The sequence below is a fragment of the Vidua macroura genome, chromosome 3 (genome assembly GCF_024509145.1).
Source record: "Vidua macroura isolate BioBank_ID:100142 chromosome 3, ASM2450914v1, whole genome shotgun sequence".
Classification (NCBI taxonomy): Eukaryota; Metazoa; Chordata; class Aves; order Passeriformes; family Viduidae; genus Vidua; species Vidua macroura.
This window is the reverse complement of record NC_071573.1, coordinates 55,758,575-55,776,103: the sequence shown is the minus strand read 5'-3', so window position 1 is coordinate 55,776,103 and position 17,529 is coordinate 55,758,575. Positions and strand designations below refer to the sequence as shown.

General features: G+C 41.9%; 1 protein-coding gene across 1 annotated transcript in view; it reads left to right on the top strand.

Annotated features, from left to right (window-relative positions):
• Positions 1-301: 301 nt before the first annotated feature.
• The window catches only part of TIAM2 (TIAM Rac1 associated GEF 2), a 166,432-nt gene continuing 149,204 nt past the window's right edge, over positions 302-17,529 (top strand). The window contains exon 1 of the mRNA XM_053972797.1: positions 302-380. The gene's annotated coding sequence lies outside the window, so the exon portion shown is untranslated. The remainder of the gene's footprint in view (positions 381-17,529) is intronic.

Sequence of the window (17,529 nt, the reverse complement as noted above, 5' to 3'; positions counted from 1 at the left end):
TGGCAACGCCTGGATCCCGCACCCTTCGCTTGCCCTTGCAGGACCCGGCGGGTACAGGTGAGCTCGCCCAGCCCTGCCCGGGACACCACCGGGGCGGGCACGTCCCCCAGCCCGGCTGCCCGGTACGAGTCGCGGACCCCCGGCACCGGCCCAGCCCGGGCACAGCCCGGGGAACCGCGGGGCGGGGTCGGGCGCTCCGGACCGCCGCCCCCGCCCCTGCTGGAGGGAGGGAGAGAGGGCGGGCGGACGGACGGTGAGAGCGGGAGGGGGGAAGCGTCGCTGTGGCCGCGAGGAGCGAAGTAGGGGCAGAAACTTGTCCGCTGGCAGCCGGGCGCGCCGCGGAGACAAAGTCCTCGGGGCTGCTCCGCACCCGCGGAGAGGTAAGGGGGTGTTGGGCGGGGGGGCTGACAGTCCCGGCAGGCGCTCCCAGGTGTCTGACAGTGGTGAGACCTTGTCCTCCGCTGCGCGTTCCAGCGGCCGGGAGCGGAGCTGCTCGGCCGCGGGACGGGGTCTGGGTCTGGGTTTGGGTCTGGGTCTAGGCGCCGTCCGGCTCCGCGGGCTCCTGCCGCCCGTCCGGCCTGCGCTCCCCGGGCCCCCGGGCTGAGCCGCTCCCGCCCGGCTCCCCGGGGCGCGGCCGCTCCGGCGTCTGGCACTGCCGAACAAAGAGCCGCGGCCGCGCTCGGCTCCGCGTCCCGCGCAGCGCTGGGGCGCCCGGGAGAGCGGGGCTGCGGCCGCGGGGGTCTCCGGCTCCGGGCGTGAAACCCGCGCCGGCGGCTGTCGACGGGATAGCCGGGCTCCTCCGGAGCCCCTGCAGGCAGTCCGGCCGCTGCCACATGCTTGTGCTGTGCCCGGCACTTCGGGGGTGCTCACAGGGGAACCTTGCTCCCGGCAGCGACGCGCTGGGCTCAGCAGCTTCAGAAAACGCCCGTCAGGATTTTAGCAAAATGAAAAGGTTTGCCGGCGCGGATCTTGCTTTAAAGATGATCGCGGGGGGTGAGCTTTCAAAGTAAGAGGTGGAAAGGAAAACAGCGGCTTGAACAATGACAATTTCAAAAGCTCGGGGTTTATGGAAATAGTTTTAAGGCTGGTGCAGATCGTTTAGCGATTTTTGTACCGAGCTCTAATAACATGGAGTAAATTTTGCCTTTTCATATGTCTGCAGAGTTCTTGTCATTTCCCAAGAGAGCAATGTGTATGAATCTGAGAGGTTCTTGCTGGGTTTTGTACATGGCCAGAACTCCCACTGAAATTAATTTAACGTTTTGTTTTAAGTTACTAGTGGGATTAATGGTCATTTTCTTTAATCAGCTTTCAGTGAGGCTATACAGGAAAATCCTCCTGGAACCGTTGGGATTTTTGTATATGCAAAGAATGTGAAAGGAAACCAGTACTTTGTATGACCTTTTTTTATCTAACTAAACTTACAATAATGTGCTTCTATGTTTTTGGCATGAGTGAAACTTACAATCCTGCAAATGGGTTTACTTCTGTGGCTGTTCCCTGTGGGAGGCAGCGGTTGGTCCTGGCCGGGCTAGCTCTCTGTAGTTGGAAAAATATAGATATCTTGGTCTGGGTGCTTTGCTGTGGACCCAGTGCACCCTCTCCTTTATGCCAATGTAGCAGAAACCTAATCTAACCCCGGAGTTTTTGGTTTTTTTTTTTTTTTTTTTTTTTTTTTTTTGGGGTGGGGGGGGGATTTCTTTGCAGCTCTGCCTTCCCAGAGGAGTGTCTGGGAGAGATGCTGAGCCCCAGTGCTGGGGGGAGAGGGAAGAGAGATGGAGGGAGGAAGGGGGGGGACCACCCTTATTGCTCTAGTTTCAGTGTCAGGTAACTGTAGCAGGGCTGAAACTACAGAGGTGGGCTATGATTGTGCTTTGGGTGGTTTAAACTGCTGCAAGATGGGGTTGCCCTGGCAGCCCCTGCCTAGCTCTGATTCTTTTCATAGCACCACACTTACGCGGGCCTGTGGTGATCTGGATCTAGGCACTGAGCAAAAAACAGATGTAATTTTAATTCGGATCAATTCCATGATTTGGTTCATTAGGGGGTAAGAGAGAAGGAAAGAGGGAGTGGAGAAGGTAGCTTTTTTTAAGCTGGCAAAACTGGATACTGCTGCCAAAACTGCTTGTGGAACTGCAGTGTGACTGTAGATACTCCCAGGTGCCTTTCACCCTCCCTGCCTCCCCCCTGGGAGCCTGTCCCGTGACTCTGCATGTAGCCTTGGGAGCCTCCACTCTCTGGGTAAAAATGAGCCTTTGCTAATTAATCCATTAAGTGTAATGGAGTAGTTTGTAACAGAAGAATTAAGCAAGTGCCCAAGTGTTTGCATAATTGTTGCTTTGGACAACAATGAACGCTGTAGGTAGAACAGCACAACATGCAGAGTTTTATAAAAAGTGTGTGAGTTTGTAAGCACTTACTGGGTTTTGCTGCTCTCTGCAGCGTCTGTCTAGCACTTAATGCCCAGGGTGAGCCAGATGTTCTACAGTCAGTTATGACACTTATATTAGTAAGTGATTATCACATGGGCTTGTGACAGGAATGGGTGCTAATCAGCCAGATGAAATAAGATGAGTGTGTTTCTCAATCCTGGGGCTGATGGAAAAGTAGAAACTGAATCCCGGTGTATGACAGCAGAGTCTTTGCTGCAGCAGAACATGGGGATCTCTTCTTTCTGTTCCTGGTTACATCATTCCAACGTGCTGCTTATGCCAGCTCTGCTGGCTATGAGTTGGATCAGATCAGTGATCAGGCTAAAAAGTAGTGCTTGCACTACTTTTGGGAAAAAAACCATCAGCTGATGGGAAAAAGCCATCAGCATGCTGACTGCTGTCTTGTTTCAACACTTGCAATAGTGTCATCTGAAGGCAGGAGGGACAATTGATGGCCAGAGATGGAGGATGCTGTGAGACTTCCCCTTTGAGTAGCAGGGTAGTTTTAGCTGATGAGTTGATAGTGCAGTTACTTCTTCCATTCCTGTAATTGCAGTCACTTGAGGAGCAGGAGGAAAGCATTCATGTGGTGCTCAGGAGCTGGGCATCCCTCACTGTCTCACATTAGATCCCTACTGAAGGTATTCTGAGTGTCTGGAAGTAATGAATTGCTGCAAGTGCAGGTGTTAATTAGTTGTCAGTTTTTACCTACAGAAGAGAGGCAGCCCACTTTGTCCATGGCCATGGGACTGAAGTAGATGATCTTTAATGTCTTTTCCAACCCAAACCATTTTATGATTCTATGATATATTTGCCTCCAGGACTTGATAGCATTGATTTGTGGGATTTGGATAGTCTTCCTCTTGGGTCACAATACAGCTCATCAAGGAGCTGACCAAGACTTGGTTGAAAGACAGGTTTCTGTTTGTTTTTAATAGTAGATGTGCTTCCAAAACCTGTATTTGTTGGCCAGATCTGAGCTCTTCCATGCTCAGGTAATGATGTTACCATCAAGCACACTGAAGGCCTCACTGAATTTCCTTCAGTAGGATGTCTGCAGAGGTTATGTGGGTGCCCTGCACACTGACTGCACAAGTGAGCTGCACGTGCTGTCTATTCACATTTGCAGTGACAACTTTACTCTGACCTTGCCTTTGATAGTGCCTGGGCACATTGATAAGGATCCCTCATGCTGCTGTGGAACACCCTTATGGATTAATAAAGTTGCCTTACCACTTAGAGTCAAAGGTGAGATTCTGATGGTGCCAAAGTGAAGTGATTGCTTCTGAAAATTCAAGAATAGTAATGGTATAATGATAGTGGATGGGGAAAGTTTCAACAGTTTCTGTATATACTCTTAAATTCTCTGTGGGATTTTTCCCTTTCTGCAGAGTAAATTGCAGTGACACAAAGTAATGCACTGGAAAAGTTTGGACAAATGCTACCAATGAGATTATATAATACAATAGTGAAGGAATTTATTATGAAGCCTGTTCTTGATTCAAAGGAGAAAGATTTTTCCTGGTGGATTGTGGATTTATAGCTTCCTCTCCCATCCCAAAAGTGTATGTGTCATATTGTGCAACCAGAGAAATATATGCTTGCTCCTCTTCAGCAAATAGTTTGTGAGGACTTTAATAGCAGTTTCAAAGCTTGTAGTTCATTACTTGGGATAGCATAGCTGAAAATAGGGTTTACTGCTGATAGTAATTAAAATATGAGCACTTTTCTGGCTTTGTTTCTCTTTTTTATGGACCATGTTAAATGCTGGGGTGTCTAAATTTAGAAGTGTTTCTAATGTCCATAGATGTTGAGACAAAAATTTCCTAGGTGATCTCACTGTGTTCATTCTCTCTTTAGAATTGTGTATTTTTTCTTGATTTTAAATTAAATTATTTGACAAAGAGTTATCAAGTAAGAGTAGTAAATAGGTTGTGCATCATTTTTTTAATCATATTTGGCATTGTATCAAGTATGCTGTGATACCCCATTTGCAAAGCAAATAGGTGTTATTGAGAAGCCTTGAAAGTTTTGATCAAGGGGGCAGATGACAGCAAAGGAAGCAAGTTTGCTTTGCTTTATATGTAATCCTCATCATTCAATTTTTAACTTTTTGTTTCTTTCTTGGTTTTTTTAGTTTGGTTTGTCTTTCTTCTTTAGCATAGTGTTTCTTATTCCTAGCATCTGTGTGCTTATATCCCAAATGTCACAGAAGTGTGTTTCTTCACAAGCAGCAGCGACATCATTCCAAGGAATGAAGGGTGAGAAAAACACCTGCAGCATGTGATCATCCTGTGAGTAAATTGTCTTTTGTTGAGGGCACTTGGTGCCTTGCTGTGGGGACGGAGTCAGACGGTGCCTGGTGCACAGCACCATGGAATAGCACTCGGGCTGGTCATTGCTCACCCATGAGCTCTTTCCCCTTGAGTGATGCCATGGCTGGGTGGGAGCACTGTGCGTTTATATTGTCCATAGTCTGTCCGACTAGACATTGGCAAAGGAGTCAGCGCTGTGACATGCCAGCTTGCCAATGACTCGAAGAGAGGCTTGATTTTGAACATGCCAAGAGGCCCCTTGGCTGCCTTGGTGCCTGGTTGTGCTGTGTCATTTGCTAATGTGGTTTCTTTCTTGCTGGCCTGCATCTTAATGGAGTTCTTCAACCACGCTAACTGATTGTAATAACTTTTGCCTGTCTAGACAGGGCCTTACTGTGTCTGATTAGATCCCAGCCTTGTGGCGTGCATCACTGCCTGTTTCTTATAAATGTGATGAAAAAAAAAAAGTGCACGTTAATAGTGCTTAGTCTGTTTTTTTTTTTTTTTTTTGCTTTGCAGTGTTGGTATAAAATATTTATAGATGTTTACTTTTTGCCTGGAGGAAAAAAGTTTTAGTCAAATGTCTCTAGGATGCAATTTAGAAGGAACCTCTTATCTCCAGTAAGGAAAGAGCAGACAAATGTTCTCTTTGAGGATATTAATTGGGGTTCCACTTAAGTCAGTTGCAGAAGTTTATGGCTCACTGAAGTCAGCAACTTTCTCATATAGGTAAAAAAAGAATTTCTCTGAATCATTAATAAAAATCAAAAGCAGGAAATATGGTCTTCCTGCCTGGTTTTAGTTCCTTACTGCATTTTGGAAACGTAGTAAGTTAAATGCAACTTTGGTACTCTCAATATTTAAGTGCTCAAGAGGAAAGGTTGTAAAAGCAGTTTTCTACTGTAATTACAAAAATATTTTTTAAATTGGTATCCAATTTTAGAGAACCCAATAATTACAAAGTATAGAGTTTAAGATAAATTTGGGTTGGTAGTAGTCTGCCTTGTCTTTTTCTTCCATGCCTTCCGCAGAAAAAGAATGATTCAGATTTTAAAGTCTCTTAATTAAAAAAGAAAAACTGCCTTGGCAGAAGAAATGAACTTCTGGTTTTGATTTGAAAAGGAAATCAGAAGATAGTACAAATGTCCATGCTTTCCAGTAGCTCTGATTAGTATTTTAAACTCTATGTCATGGTAACAACTGCTTTTATTTTCCTTTTACTGTTAGGATGGATTTAGACTGAGTGAAGAAGGGAAACTTGACAAAAGAAGTTAGCAGACCATTCTGGTGTCTCACAGGACTGGGAAGTTCGACTACGTTTTTTTGGAGCTGGGACGAGCAGTCGCAGCTTGGTTGGTGTGCTGTGCCTGCCCAGAGGAAATTCCTACTTTATAGTGAAAGAGTGGCCAAGGACTAGAGCATATTATTCTAATTAAATAATTTAAATTCCATTGCCGTCATTTGAAAGGCTCTGTGTATCTTCTGAGTTATAGATGGCTTCTACAGGGACACTGTGAACAATTTGTGTACTTACATGCCAAAATGTCATCTTCAATTGATGCTGTAAAGTTTAAATTGCTGATTTATTTTGGTATTAGTCACTTGAAAGTGCTCTTAAAAAACCTACATCTCTTCAGAGGTAGAAGGCATGTTTATATGTGTTAATCATATACTGAATTTGTTTCCTTTGTGAAGCACCACAATGTCATTAAAATAGCTTTTAGAAGGAAACATTTAATGCAGCCCCATAAAAATAGGCCATTCACCTCTCTTTCTGGTTCAAGAAACTAGACTACTGCAGAAAAACTGAGTCCAGGATCTGGAACTGATGTTGGTGTAGTCATGCTCCCAGTTCCTTTAGGTCAGATGGTACAAATTTGATCTTGACTGTCCATAGATGCAGAGATCACACTTAAAAATGGTAGGGGTCCCAATAATGAGTGGGGTTTTTTTGTGATTTCTAATAGAATTACATTACCATTTTAGTGTGAGATACTTGGCAGAGTTAACTCTCTATAATTAACTTGTGTGATCATTGTATATATGACAGTGGAAAGAAGAGAAACTTGAACCTTTAAGATACTTTTGTTTGGAATACAAAGCTTGTTAGGCAATTATCAACTTTCAGGCTTTACCAACTGACTGCAAGGCATCTTGTTTGAAAAAAGAAACTGTTAAAATAATTTACTTTTTTTTCCTGTGGTTTTAAACCAACAGGAATGTTTTATGTGAACTAAAATACTTTGTATATATATCACTTTATCAGATCTCCAGGGGAAAATATTTGCTTAAAGATGTTTGAGTTTTCAGATGAGTAACTGACTAAAGCCAGAAACTGATGGTAGAAGAGTTATGGGGCTGCTTTTTCTGAGATTAATTTTCACTGACAAATAGTGATTATGGTGTAGCTATTCACCGCTGTAACTGTGGTCCCCATTTGGCATGCTGTACCTATAAAAAGCTTCCTGTATGGAAAAAAGTTAGATGGTGCTAGGTGCTGTTGTGCTCTTTGATTATCACAAAGCACAAATAAGCACCTGAAAAGTTAAGTCATCATAAATAATTGTAAAGGTTTTTTAACAATAATATAATTACTCATGCTGATGTTTTTGTGACCTCATGATCATGGGCTTGTTATGAATTTTTGTCCCTTCCCTTTGTGTTTTTTATTTAGTGATAGCATTGATTTGGTTACTGAAAATAAAAAAGCTTTGCCTTAACTAAGTGGGTTGGACTCATGTAGTTGCAAATTAGGGGAAGATTTTTAAGTTGTATCACAATCTAATAGTGAATAACAGTAAAGGGAAATATCTGTGCAACACTTAGAATACTCTCCCACCCATAAGATTCATCTGTTTATAAAATGCCAGTAATGCATTAGACTTTGGACAAAAGGAGATGCTGCTAGTAGGCAGCTTAACATAGAAATATTCCCTAAGGGCAGTATAGATTGCAATGGGTAGTAGCGATTGAACAGGGCTTTAGTGCGTCATACCATGGCTGTGATTTTTATTTTTTGTAATTACTCTCTGGGCTTCTGGCTTTCTCTGTGTGACTTACTTGTCTCAAGCCTGGTCAAGGTCAGTACAACTAAGATTATTGGGATGTGTCCTATGACTGGCAAAGTGATAAAACTATTGTTTTTAAATTTGCAATTGAGTTGGCATTTCAGGGACATAAAATGATGTGAGCTTTGATTCTTGACAATCGCTATGTAGGCTACTAATGTGTCCCGACACCCCCTTCTTGTAGAGCAGATTGGTTGCAGTTGGCATATTATTGCTGATAGTTCTCAAATTCCTTGCAGTGGTCCTGTCCTCCCTCCCATTGCTCTTGTTATGAACAACCGGTTCCTAGGCTGGCAGCAGGGAGGGAAATCGTGGGGTCGTGAGCAGGTAACTGTTAAATCAGCTGCATGCAAGTGTGCAGCAGATAGCGGCAAGGCCTGAGTAACAGCTACAACTGCACCACTGGGAAGTATCTACATGCACAGAGGAGTCTTGCAGTCTGCTCAGAGTAGCCTTGATTATTTTACTGGGTATTGTGGATGCTTGAACCCCGGCAAAAATATAGTCTATCTGATTATTTCTCCAGAATCAACCCTTCATAACCATTGCATATATTTAAATGATGTGTGTCTTCCTGAGGACCAGATCAGATGAGGTTTGAATTCAGATGATGAAATCTGTGTCTTTTTTCTTTTTGTTTCCTCTGGAAGTAGGAAAAGGAGAGCTGTGCTCCTTTTTCCATTATTGAGAGAGAGACTTCAGTGAGCACATGTCTGAAATAGTTGGTCCATATTGATTGTTTTTAAAATTCTGATCTAGGGATGTCCTTTCATCAGTGGTGAAGACTTTTACCTGTTTAATTGCTCTTTCTTATTATGAACAAAATGATGTTGCTTTTGTTGCCTGATATGGGCCTAAAATGGCACTGAAGTGCTGAGAAGAATATAGAACAAAATAGGAAACTTGGAATCAGTGCTCATACACTGCTTCATTTGCTGAGGCATAGAGCTCAGGTATACTTATTTGCAATGTTTTTTTCTTCAGTAATGGAAGGGGTGCTTTCTGCCTTTCTAAGGTGATGAGGTCTGTTTCATTTTGTAAAGCAGTAGAAGGCCCTGAGAAGAAAGATACCAGATGTATATATTGTTGTTTATTCTTCCTATGGAGTTATGCAACAATATTATCATCAGTGCTACCCAGTGAAGGAAGAGAAAAATTTGAGTATTTTAGTACTGTAATTGATGCCCAACAATTAATTATGGCATCCTTGAAGTAATTTTTTTTTCAGAGTGTTTCACTTTTTCATGGTGCTTCCAAAACTGGGTCTTTGAGAAATGTTTTCTTTCTCTTTTTTTTTCTCTTTTGGGAGATACCTTCTAGACATCATCTTTCTGCGCTCTATTTCTTTTGGATCCTGACAGCTTCCACATTTGGTCATGGAAAAGGCATTTCCCATAGTAGAGAACTACATTAGAAAAACAAATCACTGAACAGTTGCGGTTCTCTTGTTTGACAGTTTATGGAGCAAATGCTGGCTATGCACCATTTAGCATTCTCCAAGACAAAGTACCCACACAGTGCTGCCAATTTCATTAGAGAGCTACACCAGCTACTTTTAAAATTTGGTCCTGTTTACATAGGAATTACAGTTTTACTACCATTCCCATCAAAAGGTTATTGTCTGCACACAGAGTCAGTGTTTTTAGCAAATCTGCCTATAAATCTAAGTAACAGTAATTAAATGGAAGTCTGAATACCAGGCAAGGAATAAAACTAAGGGTCTCCCTGTGGACTATGAAGTTATGATTAGCATGGGCAGGTTTTAAGCACCAATCAGCCAAAAAAATATATTGTAATTCATCATTAGGATTTACCTTTCCAAAACCCAAAAGTTAAATTTCAGCAAAAGGCCAGAGATTACTCAAGGAAGAAAATGGTCACCGTGAAGTGATGATTTCTTTTTCCTCTCAAAGAAAGGTAGCTGGAATTGGTGCTGCTTTTCCAGTTCATTATACAAATGGGAATAAAAGCTGGGTGCCTGTGGATGGCGTTGAGAAAAGTCCAATAGCTTTGTTGTTTTCTCAGCTACACACTTGTCCTCCATGTCTGTCTGCTCTCTCCCTTTGCTCCCATTTCCATGGCCCGAGATCCACAACAAGACCTCAGCGGGTTAAGCTGGGTCCAGAGTTCACATACTAGACACATGAATTATACGTCCACAGTGTATCAATCTCTGCCAGAATCTGTCTACAGCCAAGACATAATGTATAGCAACACTTTTTAATGAGGAACATGCATCTGTTACACGTTTAGCAGAGGATATTTCTGGAGCAGTGTTAAGAAAATATGCTTTGGTTTTACAACCCCATACCCCTCTGTCTGTAGAGATGTCATTTTTGAGTCAAAGACCAGACATAAGAACTTTCAAAGGCTGTACATCTTAAAACTGGATAGAAGCCTGGCAGCTCTACCTGCTGTAAACAACATGTAAGTCTCATCATTCCCTGTTCTGCTCCCCGACCCAACACAGTAAGATGTGCTCTTCAGAGGGTTGAGGAAGCATTCCAAAGAAACACTGGAATAAAAATGCTGTTTTGTTTAAGAAGCCTCGTGCAAATGTGTAAACTCCTAATTTTCAACAGAAAAAGCCGTTGTGAAACAATGTAATTCAAGGCAAAAGCCAAATGTGCTGGTTTAGTTAGACTCTCATTGCAATACTTTTCTTCACCAGTAGGTGAAAAACATTATGTCCATGTCAAAATATTGACACTTGAGTCAAAAACTGGCCTGAAATGTTTTTTGTTGGATGGATAATGCAGAAAAACGTGTATGAATATCCCCAGGATTGAAGTCAAGGCTTGAAGACAAAGCTGTGAGTGTGGAGGCATTTCTCTCTCCATGCTGTGGTGAATGCAGCCAGCAATGAGCCTGTGGTTTGCACCAGCACGAAGCACTGTGAGCATTGCCAGCTGTGCTGAGCCTGAGGTGCTGGCACAGAGATGTCCCAGCGGCTCAGCAGAGTTTATTAGCTTGGCCCAGAGCCATGCTAAGTGTTCAAAAGACTTTTGGTTATCTCCAAGTGTGGGCAGGGATTTCTTGTGTCAGTTCAGAACAAGTTTGAACCTGCTGGTGTTATAACCTATAGATATATCATGTGGATCTGTGTCTTTGATGAAAGGAAACTGGTGTGGTTTAGTATCTTGCCTCTCTTTGACTGCCTTTGAGTTTGTTAATGATTTTTTCCTAACTTTGCAGAACTTGCCTCACTGTATAGGAAAATTAAAAGAGGACAAAGCAATTAAAGACTCATTAAGGTTTTAGAAGACCTCCAAGACTGAGTCCAGCCTTTGACTGAAGATCACTTTGTCAAGACCATAGCACTGAATGCCTTGTCCAGTCATTTCTTGAACACCTCTGGAGATGGTGACTCCACTGCCTGCCAAAGCAACCCATTCCAATGCTCAACCTGCCTCTCAGTGAAAAAATTCTTCCTTGTGTCCAACCTGAATCTCTTCTGGTGCACCTTAAGGTTATGTCCTCTTGTCCTGTTGCTGTTTCCCTGGGAGAAGAGGCCAAATGTCACCTGGCTACAACCTCATTTCAGGCAGTTGTAGAGAGCAATAAAGTCTCCCCTAGGCCTCCTTTTCTCCAGACTAAGCACCCCCAGCTCCCTCAAGTGCTCCTCATAGGACTTGTGCTCCAGACCCTTCACCACATCAATTGCCCTTCTCTGGGCACAATCCAGCACCTCAATGTTCTTACTGAATTGGGAAAACTCATCAAAGCACTTGAGATGTGGCCTCACCAGTGCTGAGTACAGGGGGGCAATCACTGCCCTGCATCTGTTGGCCACACTATTGCTGATCCAAGCCAGGATGACATTGGCTTTCTTGGCTAGCTGGGCACACACTGGCTCATGGTCAGCTGGCTGCCAACCAGCACCCCCAGGTTCTTTTCTGCTGAGCCACCTTCCTGCCAGTTCCCAAGATGGTGGCCAGCTAAGTCAAAAGTACCAACAAAACTTTTCTACACTGTTTCATCCTCTTCATCAAGCCTTCTTTTTTGAGCCCTGTACTTGTAGGTTCTGCAGTCTTCAGTATAAAGCTTATCGGAAGCAGCATTTCCATGTAGGAAGGTTACCAGAGGTGAAAATTTTGAAATTATGCAATCACTCCTTTCCCCTTGTGTGAAGGGGAATGAAGGGCTCCTTTATTTCCCCTGCTACCTTGGTCTGGCTTGGAAAGAGCATTTGGAGAAAGATAGATACAATGGAGTAAGCAATTTTTCTGTTGTTTGTGTCTAGCCATTTTGTGCTTCAGGCCCTGACTGCTTCAGCTGTGCTTGTACAGCATGCTGCAGGTTCCTATCAGAACAATTGCCAGATGAGCTGAGAGGAAGAGATGCCAAGATCTCCTTCACTGTCAAGTGGAAGGTTGCATTGAGGGAGCGGTAACTTAGAGCAAGTTACAGACAGAGGTGTCATCCTCATCAGGAGTACTTGTCAAAGGCACTTGAAGCCAAGAATGAAATGATGCAGAATTCATATGTACTAATGATTTCCATGGCTCTGTCAATTAAACAGCTGCAGAGAAGAACCCTAACAGAGTGATGGCACTGAAGGTTTTCCCATTGAGGCATTCTACTTAGATGACTTGCAGGATTTGCATAAAGCAGCCATCTCCATGGTATCAGGAAGAAAGAGTTTACTTGACATAGCTGCCTAGGCCCTTGGTGTGACAAGTGTATTTCTGGTTAGGCAGTAGGAGGAAAGTTGTGTTCCTGTCCATAACAGGTGTTGAGAGTGAATCTCCCTTTTACTCTTGTTCACAGTTTGTATACGACTTTTAGAGATCACTTCTTTGTGTATTTCCCCATGCTATTTCAGCTCCCAGCTCTGTGACTGCTCTCAGTTTGCATCTGTGTAGTGGGAAACTGTTGGCTCCACAATACGCATCAGAAAAATTTAGGATAAATCACTTCAGACTGACAAAGGTTTCTTTTAAAATGGCGGGGGGGGGGGGGGGGGGGGGGACAGCTTCTCACCCAAAGCTCCAAAACATGTCATATAAATTTGCTTTCAGAAGATGAACAAGGGAGCAGTGATTAACTGCAGTTCCTGCTGTCTTCCTGTCTAGCTCATACAACAAGAGGAGTAGGATGAGATGTGTGGAGAGCTTGTGTCAACAGTGCTAGTCACTGTCCTGTGGTCTTGGGGAGTAGAAAGAATCTCAGGCTAAAAACTGAGCATTTATGTGGCCTGCTGGTGTGCCCGTGTGAGGAATGGGCTGTTCTCTTGTAACAAAATAAGTCAAAGTGCATGTAGGATGCTGTTTCAGAATACCTTACAGTATTTTGCTCTACTTAATATTTTAAGGCTTTTACACTTTGGCCTGTGTTAGCATAAAAATAAGTACAGGACTATCAAACTTTCCCCACAGGACAAAAATTCCATTTTCCAACCACCTCTAATTATTTCCATTCTGCTGTCTGGAAAGGATCTGGAGACAATTTAGGAAGCCAGTTTAAAACTGACTTGGGGAAAAAAATAATTTACCCTCCTGAGCCTCCTTAGATGTGCAGCCAGTGGCATGTGATCAATAGGAAATCTCATGCTCAATGATTTTGATGCTTACAGAAGGACCTTGAGACCATGAAATTCAGCCTGAGAAATTCTTACCTGTATATGCAATTTTTGTAGATGTGGTGGACCGAACAGCTCACTTGTTGAAGAGCTTTGTGTGGTAGATAAAGTGACAAAGAACCATTAAAATTAGGCAGAGGATGGCTGTGCTCTTGGAAATGCCTTGTCATGAGGTGCATGGCCAGCCATTCCCTGCCTTCTTCCTGTGGGAGCTTGGGTGACATTGCAGTTTCTGAGCCCAGCAGTGATTATCTCCAGCCTGCAGTCCTGAGGGTGCCTGTGGGCAGCATCTGTAGCTCCAGCAGCAGAGGGAGGGAGGCACCAGGAAAAGTGTGTGTGCATGCCTGGTACCCAAGTACCACTCCTCCCGGAGCTGTGTCCGATCCTGCTGGCTCTGTGGATGGACACAGATTTTTCTTCAGCTTTTCTTGCATACCGGGTCTACATACATAATTCTGAATGTCTCTTTAATCCTATTAGGGCTGTGTTCAGCTGGAGTTTGGATTTGTCACTAATGAGCGCTTGAGGTTAGTAATTTTCAATTAGAGTTTTCTAGCTCTCAATTAAAAAGGTGGTTGACATTTTATATGGAGAAGTTAAAAAACTCTTATTTTTCATTTAGTCTGGCTGCAAATTATAAAATCAGGACTCATGGGTGTACAAAATGAACATTCTTGTGAAATATTGTAAAAAGTGCTTTTCACAGTTAACATTTAGAATTTTAAGGTTTTTTTTTTATGTGCTTTATTCTATGTTGGCAAATTGAAAAAAATATTGGATCCTTATATGGAGAACCAGCAATTTCCCACAGCCCTGCTTTTACAGTGGTGAATGCATTTCATTTTGTGTGTGATTTTCCCCATTTGCCAACTGACTACATCATACAGTTTTTTTGGCATATTCTTTCTGTCTTATGACCATCAGCAGATATTTTGAGTAGCATATTATAAAGCCACAGATCCTTTTTGCCGCCTTGTATTTTCCCTGTTGCCACTGGGAATGGAAAAGATTTTATTAATTTTGTGGTGTCAGATGAGGCTTCAGCAGAGTCTCTGTGCCTGACCCCAGCACCCGGTGCTGGTTTCCCTCCCCATTGGCAATGGAGAGACGTGCCTGATGGTCTCCAGTGTGTTCTTTAAACATAGCACAAGATTGTTCTGGAGAGGTATGAGGAAAACGATTGATACTTGTAAATGGTTCAAGATGCTCTGCAAATCTTTCAGGATGATCTAAGTGTCAAAGAGATGGAGCTGAATTTGAGACATGCTGCTGAAGTGGAGAATAACTGGAGCAAGGAGGAGATGGGGCCAGGCAGAGGTCTGACAGTAGTGGTTGTAGAGAAATGGAATATTCTTGCACGGCAAACTAGTGTTTTATGGAAACATAGACTGACCACCAGAAACTGAATTACAGAAATCAGGGAGGATGTAACACTGCTGGGTGCTGCAGTTGTTGTAGGGCTCCATGAGGATTTTTGCCTTCAGGTCTGGGCATTGCAGCAGTAGGAAGGAATACAGTCTATATAAACTATTGGGAACTTCACAGCAGTCTAAAAATTTGTGGTGTTTAGGACATTGTGCTTATTTTGGGCAGCATTTGTAACGAGAGTAACAAATGATTGCATACTGGAGGCTGGTTCAAGTGGTGTGCATGTGGTTTAGTTTAGCTTAGTGGGCGTGGAGATAGAGCTAATGTGCTAATCATCATCCCTGAAAGCTGTAACTCTTGTGTGTAAGGGGCTATTACTTAAAATACTGTGAGGAATTATGAATGGGAAAATTTGAAAGTAGTAAGCTTAAGTAGGAAGTATAATCTGAATGAAATATCATCTTTACAGTCAGACCTCATAAATAGTAGAACATTTCTTTGGGGAAGGGATGGGTGCCCTGTCCCTCGAGTTTAAATTTAGGGTAGGCTGGAGATCAGAATATGCATTGCTGGGAGGCAACTCTTCACTGGCAAGATCAGGATTGGCTTCAGTATTTGGCCATCAGCAATGTTATTATTGTGAAATGTTTCCTGGAATAATACAAGGTGGGGGTTGGTATCATAAAACAGTTTAGTTTTTGTTGATATATTTCTAAGAGTGAAAATATCTGTGATTAATTGTCACTGTCAAATCTCTGAACCAACATTTTTATTAGAGAACATGTCCTGCAAGATGTCCAGTGCGCAATTATCTCTGTAGGAGAGGGTGCCACCCGAGGCCGACACTAATGATAGATCATTCACTAAACTCTGTATTGTAAATGACTGTGTATTCTGAGCTAAGAACATGTGAAAAGGGTGGGTTTTTATTGCTGCTTTCAAGTTTGACTTTAGTCAGTTATATTTGTTCTCTTGCACTTTATGAACATAAAGTCCCAGACATAAAGGAGGGGATATATTCCATTCACTGAATTCAGACTGATTGTTAATCAGTGGCTACTTCTTACTTGTATAACATTGATGTAGGAATTAAGATTTCCAGTTTGCCAGCTATGAAGAGTAAAAAATGGGGCTAAATCATCAAAGAAAGTGTCCAGACTATTTAAAATACTTACATTTACTACTACTTTTTCCCCACCACAAAATCATAATACTAGATTTTTCCAGTGTCTGAGCTGTGCTTGACCAGTAAGCCCATTTAAACATTTTCTTTCTTTTATAAAAATTTTTACTTCAGTTTTATACTGAAATTTTTATAAAAATTTACTTCAGTTAAAGCACGGAACAGTGCTTTATTTTCTCTGGCCCACATGCTGACGTGTTGTGTTTTTCTTTATTTCTTGCAGTATTTTGCATTTCAGTGGGACTTGTGTGTTATAAGGAGGACAGTCTCCCAAATAAAACTTATTTGGTAAATACTTCAAGCAGCTATGTGGAGTTAACTGGTTTTTGATCTCAGGATGAGAGCTTGACATTAACTTTTTGTTCACTTGTATTCTCTATATCCTTTTGAGATAGGAAGTTCTTATTGTTCAGTTATCTTCTTCAGACAAAGACCTTTTCATAGGGAACTTTTATGTTTTGCCGTTGGCTTTTTTGCTTTCATCCTTATGAATTTATTTGTAGAATTGTTGTTGTTGAGGTTGTTTGTAGAAACTGAATCTATAATATATTGTTTGCCATATTTCACTTAGTATTATGGTATAGATATTATTCATAATTATTCATTTTTGGTTTAAATGTTTTCTATTTGTTATTGGCATTTTATAATAAGTGTATATATTATTTATTCTTGCATGTATTATTGATACATACACTTTATATATATGTATATATATATATAGTTTTGCAGAGAAAAGATAGGAATGATTAAATGGTGTCTTCAAAAGTTCATGGGAAGTTTATGGAGAAGCCATGTCTGTAAAGATACACTAAAGTTCTCTCTAGTGTATCTTATCCTGGTTCCTGCTTTGCTTTCTGAACTGGTTTTGGATCAGGAGCTGTAATCTCTGACGCTTTAAGTGCTAAACCCTGAAAAGCTCCAAGTTCGTGGTTCAGCCATGTGAGGTCTTTGCTATCACATGGATAATAGACATTCTCTTTTGCATTCCCTGAATAAAAAGTGAATCAACTAGAAGCATGTTTGTACTAAGCCACATCAGAGTTATCCTCTGAATTAAAGCTATGTAATAGGTCCTTTAGAACTAAATTTGTACAAAATACTGCACTTTTTGTTGTTAGTCCAGATATAATTTGACAGCTCTAGTTTTATCACTATTAAATTTACAGTTTTATTTTATCTGGATGAATTGGAGTGTGATTAATTTGTATGCAACTTTATATACCACTAAAACCTTCCATATGGAATTTAGATTAGATAAGGTTCCAGGAAATGAGAGTCTTAGATGTGAATGACTGTAAACATACTTTAAAGAGTTATACTGTAAGGATTAAATAATGTTTAAAGTTAATTCTGATTTTTTTTTCTGTTACAGAACATAGCAAACAGTGTAATTCAAGTTCTAAATCTGGATTAAAATAATTATGATAATTTGTTGACTCATAGTATTTCATGGGCTATGCTACTTTACATGGTAGTGCAATGGATGGTGTTGTGCAAAAAAAGTCAGCAAAATAAGAATCTCTGACTAACAGAAGCCTACATTTTTGATAGCAGTTAATTGGTCCAGGTGCCTTTTTAGCAC